This window comes from Sardina pilchardus, chromosome 21, assembly GCF_963854185.1.
Source record: "Sardina pilchardus chromosome 21, fSarPil1.1, whole genome shotgun sequence".
NCBI classification, from domain to species: domain Eukaryota; kingdom Metazoa; phylum Chordata; class Actinopteri; order Clupeiformes; family Clupeidae; genus Sardina; species Sardina pilchardus.
Genome location: NC_085014.1, coordinates 22036410 through 22045365, shown reverse-complemented (window position 1 = coordinate 22045365; position 8956 = coordinate 22036410). Strand labels below are relative to the sequence as shown.

Here is an 8956-nt window from a genome sequence, read left to right as displayed (position 1 = left end):
TATGACGCCTGTATTTTAAGGAAAACATTTATCTATTTACGATACATTATTCATTAACATAGAAAATTGGTGTCCTTAAATGTTGGATATTTCCTCATTTTTGCATTTACAGTAAGACATTAAGATCAATTTCCAAAAGATGATTTTATATTCCTCTTTATACTCAACTTTAGCATGTGTTCAAATACTTATGGAGGGCACTGTATATGAAATAAATAAATAAATAAATAACAAAGGTATAACATGTGTTCCCCCCAGCAATAACAAATAACAAATACAGTACACCTCCGCAATACATTTGTTACATTTGCCCCCCCCCCCCCCCCCTTAGCTCACGTTAGCATCAGGGTTTCTGTTTTGCTGTAGTAACCTCTGCCGTCGTCCGCCACCCTGGTCTCTCGCGTTTCGTAGCCATGACTTAATTTCTTTTTCAACATTAGATGCCTGTGGCATCTCACCAACAAATCCAACTCTCCTCACAGCATCTGAATGGGTGTTAAAAAATAGCAACGCTTTACTTGAGGTTTTCGACAGAGTGACATGAACCTGTCACTAACATGACACATCATCATGAACATGTAATAACACTTGATGACATTACATTGGCATTACATGGTTTCTACATTCTTATACTACTTTTATAGTAAGCACCACTGGGGTCGTTATCTGCACGTTGGAGGAACATCATTCCACTGTCAACTGGACAACTACAGAATTTCTTGATGGTTTCAAGTTGTATTCATTTATTTATTTTTAAATCATGTACTCCTGTCCTGCAGAATGTCAGAGCAGTATTCCAAGCCATTTTCATAAAATTATGAAATATATCTAAAGGCAAATTTGGCTGTCTATGTTAAAAGAGAATGCCGGTGTAGCTATAGACTATTCTGGAAAATGAACAAAGACTGCATATGCATAATAATTTGGAATGCAGTTTGCCGGGGAGCAGAATTTCAAGCAGACGTTCAGGCAGGCCGGAGAAGACCGCCTCCTAGTTGTAGCTAAATAGCCAAATCGCTGTTTTAAACCACAGAAAGGCTCAAAGTTAGCCTGATTACCATCGACTTTCAAAGGCTCTGCGAGACTTTAGTCTGACCAAGGGCCTGTGCTAACACGGTTTCTCCAAGCGCTGGTTGACCCGCCTCCTTTAAGTGCCTCGATTTGCTACTGGTCGATGTCAGAAAGCGGTTTGCCGAGTTTAAACCAACAACAACACTCTTTCCTCTGCCTTGAACACGCCTCTACCCAGAGCCACTGCTCAAAGTTGATTGGTTCTCGACCAAAGGGGACAGTTCCGCAGATTTCGGGAACTCAGAAATCCTTCCCGATTAGCAGTTGACCAGACCAGCGACAGCAAAAGCCGAAGGTGTTACGTCACTGGGACGGCGTGCCAGGCTAGCTCAAAGTAGTCCCACTCTTCGTTGACAGTATAATGACATTTCCAACATTTAAAAAGAGGGCTGAGGCAAAACAACGTATAATCACGTTTTAACACACCTGGGGCCTCATGTACAAAGCTTGCGTACGCACAAAAATGCTGCGTACTCTAAGTCTCACGCTCACGTCCGGATGTACAAAGACTGACTTGAATGTGAGAATGTGCGGTCCTCCACGCAAGCTTTATGCCTGGCGTACGCACATTTCCAGTGTGTATCGTCAGTTGGCGACACATAGAGGCAATGCAGCGCAACAACATTAGTTGATCACGAATCAAGGCCTTTATTTGCACAGCATATTAAAAATAGCACTTCGAAATAGGCATATGTTTCTAGATAATTGGCCATGCAACATGCGTTAATAGTACCAAACTATGCAACAGCCTATATCTGCAATTAAAACTGTAGTCTTATCAGAGGATATCAAGAATTAGGTAGCCTAATGTGAAACGTATAGAGATAATGCCTATATTTAGTTCCATACATGATTATTCACTTGCTTATCAAACATTTCAGATTTCGAAGAGCTTTCCTTCCTCGAAATCTGTGATGAATGTGGTCGGCTTCACGCATATGTCCATGTCTAAAACATTTTCCGGGTGTTTTAACATATTTCCGACAGTTTTCAGTAAAACAAAAAACAAATGGGACAAGATGATCCGTGTGAATAGCTTAGTGCGAATTGAAGCAATTTCCCTGACTGACTGCATAGGCTACTTTGACTTTCCTCGAGTAAGCATTCACATTATTGTTGTAACACTTGTGCAAAATATAGGAATATGATCCAGAAATCGTCGTGGCAAAGCGTGGATAAACTTACTATGGGTGCGCGATGCGTGTTCTTACTCGGACACGTGTGATTTAATTACCTTTTAATTATTGCAGTTATTTTGTAATGCTTGAAATGCCCAACAAACCGCGTTATGTGAACCTTGTCACTTGCAGACTGACCAATGAATCTGCCACGGTCTCTGACCCTTGTAGCCACTGCCACGCTCTGCCTCTACTGTTTTTTTTTTGTTATTAATTACAGATGATAAAGACGTAGGCTACTGTCTTTACCATGTTGTCTGATAAGAGCACTTCTACCTCGCAATCGCTGGTAATAAACGTTTAATACTTTTTCGATTTGATTATATAAATTATTACATTTTGTAGCAGGTTCAAGAACGGATGGATCCACAAATGATTTTTTTCTCTTATTAATATTGTGGGATAAGGCGTTTTGCCTTCGCGGAGGTCTGAGTTTTCGAGTGGCCTTCTAGTTAGCATATTAAAATGAGTGTGATTGAGGGAGGAGAGGGGGTGGAGTATAATGCTCATGCATGTGCGCTTAATTTCACGTTATTTGGGATGTACAAAGGAAAGCTGCGTGGATTGCTGCGTACGCATGGTTTCATACATCTGAATTTTTTTGTGCGTACGCTTCTTTCCAGATTTTCGCGTATGCAATGTTGTAGTAAGAATTCCATGCAAGTCTTTGTACATGAGGCCCCAGATCTCTCATTTACTCAAGAATTTAGAAAATTAAATAATAATAATAAAAATAATACCACCGAATGACAAGGTGTATAAGGTATACAAGAAATACACTATATTGGCAAAAGCATTCGCTCACCTGTCTTGACTCACATATGAACTTCGGTCACATCCCATCCTTAAAGGAATATTCCGCCATCTTTGGAAATATTTTCCACCTCCCCTTGAGCAAAACGATCGATATTTCCCTTGTTCCCGTTCATCCAGCCATTCTGTGAGTCTGGCGATACAACTTTTAGCTTCAGCCTGGCATAGATCATTGAATCGGATTAGACCATTAGCTTCTCGCCTGCTAGCATCATGCTTAAAAGTAACTAAGATTTCCGGTAATTTTCCCATTTAAAACGTGTCTCTTCTCAAGTTAGAGTGCAATAAGACCAACTGAAAATGAAACCTGGCATTTTTCTAGGCTGATTTGACATGGAACTACACTCTCATCTGGAGTAATAATCAAGGGAAGTTGCAAACGTACCATGGGCACAGTGATATCACGCACTACTACTGCTTGTTGCCTATGGGGACTATTTTCAGATATCACTGCGCCCATGGTACGTTTGCAACTTCCCTTGATTATTACGCCAGATGAGAGTGTAGTTCCATGTAGTTCCAAGCTATGCTAGGCTGAAGCTAAAAGTTGTATCGCCAGACTCACAGAATGGCTGGATGAACGGGAAAAAGGTAAATATTAATTGTTTTGCTCGAGGGGAGGTGAAAAATTAGCTTATTTCCAAAAATGGTGGAATATCCCTTTAATCCATAGGGTTTATGATGACATCAGTCCACCCTTTGCAGTTATAACAGCTTCAACTGTTCTGTGAAGTCTTCCCATAAGGTTAGGAGTGTGTTTCTGGGATTTGTTGACCATTCTTTCAGAAGTGCATTTGTGAGGTCACACATTGATGTTGGATGAGGTGACTGGCTCTCAGTATTCATCCTAATTCATCCCAAAGGTGTTCTATTGGGTTGAGGTCAGAACTTTATGCAGGCCAGTCAAGTTTATCCACACCAAACTCTGTCATCCATGTATTTATGGACCTTGCACTGGTGCACAGGCATGTTGGAACAAGTAGTGGCCATCCACAAATTTCCCATAAAGTTAGGAGCATGGAATTGTCCAAAATCTCTTGGTTAATGCTGAAGCATTCAGAGTTCCTTTCACTGGAACTAAGGGACCAAGCCCAGCTCAGGGACGGCCCCTTCCTGTTCCAACATGACTGTGCATCAGTGCACAAAGCAAGGTCCATAAAGATAGATAGATAGATAAAGGCATGAATGACAGAGTTTGGTGGGGATGAACTTGACTGTCCTGCACAGAGTCCTGACCTCAACCCGATAGAACACTTTTGGGATGAATTAATGTGGATACTGAGAGCCAGTCGCCTCGTCCAACATCAGTGTGTGACCTCACAAATGTGCCACTGAAAGAATTGTCAAAAAATCCCAGAAACACACACCTAAACTTTGTGGAAAGTCTAAGAGTTGAAGCTGTTATAGCTGCAAAGAGTGGACTGACATCATAATAAACCCTATGGATTAAGGATGGGATGTGACTGAAGTTCATATGTGAGTCAAGACAGGTGAGCGTCAGGGTCCGGTTCGCCCTGTCGGTCCTTATTTTCCCGATAATGACCAGCGTTCTATACATTATCCCTTACGTATATACAGCAGTGAAAATAAGTATTGTACATGTCACATTTTTTTTCAACAGTTATGTCTGACTGGACTACTGACATGAAATGTATTAACTTAAAAAAATCTACACAAGTAAAGAAATCAGAACTTTAAACCCCCAAGTAACGATTACCGGTGTAACGGTAAACAATGATTAAAAATGTTGACGATAACAATTACCGCTTTCATTTCAAATATCATAATTATCACGGTTGATTACCACGGTGTGGAAACTGTGTGTTTAATCTTTCCCAGCTTTACCCAAGGCTGCTTTTGACATAGGCCTGGTAGGCCACAATGAAACAAAACTAGCATTTACCAGGCATTTCCTGAAAAGGCATGTAGACTCTTCCCTGAAGAAAAGCGGCAGTCCTTCCAGGGCTATCCTTCTCCTATGTGCTGTGATATCTGCCACCTGCACATACTGTAGATGGAGATACAGAAAGAATGACAATATTTGACACAATTCCCAATTGTTGTTTAATTTAGCTATAGACTGCATCAGTTACAGGAAATTTCCCACGGGAAATTTGTTGGTTTAGGTTGAGATGGTCACTGTACTATCAGCAGGAAAAAGAACAAGAACACTTGGTACAACATATACTAAATAGCAGACCAACTGCTAAAGTATTACAAAGCCATTGTAATTTTTACTCTTAATTCATACATGATGCAGTTTACAGCCTATGCTTGTGGACAGCCGTGGCCTACTGGTTAGGGCTTCGAGCTTGTGACCGGAGGGTTGCGGTTCCATCCCCGACCAGTCCACGGCTGAAGTGCCCTTGAGCAAGGCACCTAACCCACCTCGCTGTGCTATGTGTGTTCACTAATTCGGTTAAATTGGGTTAAATACAGAGAACGAATTTCCCTCACGGGATCAAAAAAGGATATATACTTATATACTTCATGAGACTCAATTACAGCATACAGTTGTGGGTTCTGTTCTGTTTATGCCGATGAAACGGCAGTAAGTCTAGAGGGGAAAAATTGGGCATACACTGACTGCCAAATACCTGACTTGTGTTGAATGATGATGGCTCGGTGATGCAATATGGCATCTTTGCTTCCTCTGGAAAACATGCAGCATGTGTAGGGGAAGATGGATTCATTAAAATACTTAGGGAGTCCTAAGAGAGGATTGGAGGCCATTGCCCATTAGGAATGAGCTAAGATGCATTTGCAACAGGTTAAAACACATATGTGCTCTTCCAAATATGAAAGACACTTGTTATGAAGGTGTTGAATAAGTGTGAGACTGCACTAGTTCTTTTTTGGTGTCAACTTGTGTCAAATTGAGAGAAAACACTTGTTGAGCTATTTAAATTGTGCTGGTTTGATTTGCTTACTGAAAACATTGAAAGTATATGAATTTTGTAACATTTGCAGATAACCTGATCAAATGTTCCTGTTCTATTGCCTATGCACTTGACCATGACCAGATATTTCCTTTAAGCTTATAAACAATGTGCAAAAAATACATAGATAGACAAATAGATATACACAGACATGCAGAGAAATACATTAATACTTGCCTCATCATTGAGAAACAGAGCAGGCCATATTTGACTAATTTCTCTGATATGGGAATCAACCTCCACAACATCTTGATGGCAAAGAGAAAGGTGGACTGCATCACTCTAGGACTGAGACAAGAGGACAACTTATATTTCTGTAATCGAGTAAAAGTATAAACAACTGAAAGTATGTCAATGTTGCATTCGGCTATTGCCACAAATGTAGCCCATCATCGGTCGTTCCTCTGTTCAAATAGCAAGTTCGACTGCAGAGCTGAACACTGTCCCAGATAAAAGTATTCCAAATGCTTCAAAAGGTAATCATCAACAAAGTTATCCCTCAAACAACATGTAACCTGCGTGCGGTCCAGTCCTGCACACTCCGTGCTTGATCCCGTCAACCACATAGTGGCAGTTGTCACTGACTAGCACGACCATATATGGCTCTATTGATGTCTAATAACGTTCAACACAGTTACCTTACGTTACCAGATGGTAGCTAGCATACAAAGCTACAGAAACGCCTCCGTTGTTGCATGAGTGAATGTTTTAGGAACAACATGTTCATTAGGGAAACAGTCAGTGACAAAAGATTAAATCTTACCACAACATATCAAGCTAGTATTAACATTAGTTGAGTTGAGTTATGGCTAACAACTAGACATAGCTAACTATGGCTAGTTATTAACAGAATTTGGCTAGTCAAATGATTATTTCTTAATCATAATTAATCAACACGACACGGAATGTTCAAGACTGTCATTTAAAACAATGAATACTGTATAGTTTGATTAAATGTTTTACTTACGTTTAAGTATGTAGTCGTTCGTTTTCGAAAGACAGTTTCTAATGTTGTTTGTCTGTGTGAAGTCTGCCAAATCCCTGGCCGAATCAAGCGCACGTGAAATCCCATTGATAAACAAAATGCGCATGCGCCAATTTCATGTGTCTGCAGCAGATTTTTGCACTGATAAAGTAATCAAATGTTGAAGTAGTCAACTGAATTCTACAAGTTTGCAACAAGAAATTACAAAAAATATAATGTAAGTGTTTTTTCCACCTTAGTTCACCACGTCTTTCTGATTATTTGAGATAATTATTTACAAACCTTATTTGTCAAAACAAATGGCAAGGATTTTTAGTGTGAAGGATCTTTACTTAGACCCCTTTAAGAATCATTTTATCAGACTTGAAATTTGGTAGATTAAAGTGCATATTGTGCCTATAATCCTATATTGAAAAATAAGGCATTTTCAAAGATGAATGAATGTTACCACCATAGATTACAAACCATTTTCATCTTAACAACAATCTTCCTTGTCATTCTTAAAAGTCCTTTAGGTTTACATAAACAGTCTTCATGAGGAAAATGGTATGATTTACAAGCATTTCTTTTAAATAAATAAAACACATACTATACATTTGAAGGGGGAAACATATACCTGGCGGCCAGCACCATTCAATAGACAGGTAGACACAAACCAATCAATACACAAAACAAGACAGACACCAAGCTATATTAGCTTTGCTATATTAGCTTACAAAAATTTAGTTTGTAGATACATTGTTTTTGTGCTACAGATAGCTACAGATACTGTAAGTCCCTGAATTCTGGTTCCAGGTATTTTGAACTATTCTTCCATCCAAAATGTCTCCAGTTTATTCACATTTGATGACTACTGAGCATGGATAGTCTACTGTACTTCAAATCAACCTATACATTGAGTATAATATATTGAGTAATCTCATTGGTTAAATTTGACTAATATATTAGTACCATATGGAAACAACCTACCATTGACTTTGTTTAATTATAACCAATATACTATGGTTATTGCCTGTGCTTACACAAAGAAGCCATGAACATTAAAAAAGGTATTTATTTATCTACGTTGTAAAAGCAACCATATATCTTGTACAGTTTACATAACTTCTCATTAACTCATTCCAAACATCACTATACAAATTCAAATGTGTCTGAAAGAAGAACATTGTACGTAGGCCTATCATTATTTCATGGTCATTTTTTGACCTGGTTTAAACTCAACTTAGACTCTTTATGCAGGTGAGTAAAACATAAAACACTACCATTTAAAGCAGCCACAATGTGCTAATATGCTTAAGAAAATACTTGCATAATAGGTGACCAACAGTAAATATACCTTCCCATGAATATTTGACAATGTTCGCAATCGAGAACAAAATGTTTATTGCTTTCAACTAAGCTTACGTTGTGCTTAAGAACAACATAAGAACATTCATGTTTGGTTTCACACCATAGTGAATGGAGAGGAGAATATATTGTCTTTGGTGTCGTGTAATGAATCATGCAGCAATATTTTGGAGAAACATCCATCTTTTATGGATGAAATGACGTGTGAAGAAGAATATCCTTTATAGGACAATAAAGACTCTATATCTCCAAAAACACTCAGCAATCTTACAATGGTTTATTATAACATCAGAAAATTAGACACACAGCCTTACAACTGGGTGGAATAATGTGTGCCATTAAAAAGGCAAGAGTCTAAAAAGACACCAAAGTTCACTCTGGCAGAAAGCCAGCATATTGTTAATGTTCGGGACAGGCTTGTGCAAAATACTAGCCTAGAAATCTAGACGCCCCTAGCGGCAGCAAATCTAATTGGCTGCCCGGGTCAGTCTAGGAACTCTAGCTTGGGAGCTGGGCATTGGCAGAATCACCAGACTAATCACATCGTGTACAGTCGATGGGCGGGCTTAACATAATAGACCTCTGAAGTTCGCCTACAAAAAAGCTGGCATCTTTAAAATTCG

The 8956-nt window shown here is 39.2% G+C and overlaps 1 long non-coding RNA gene across 1 annotated transcript; it reads right to left on the bottom strand.

Moving 5' to 3' along the window:
- Positions 1 to 337: 337 nt before the first annotated feature.
- Positions 338 to 5894, bottom strand: LOC134069192 (uncharacterized). The gene is made up of 3 exons (XR_009936786.1): positions 5660 to 5894; positions 4966 to 5070; positions 338 to 485 (listed from the first exon to the last, which is right to left on the bottom strand). It is a non-coding gene; the product is annotated as an uncharacterized LOC134069192 (long non-coding RNA).
- Positions 5895 to 8956: the final 3062 nt, after the last annotated feature.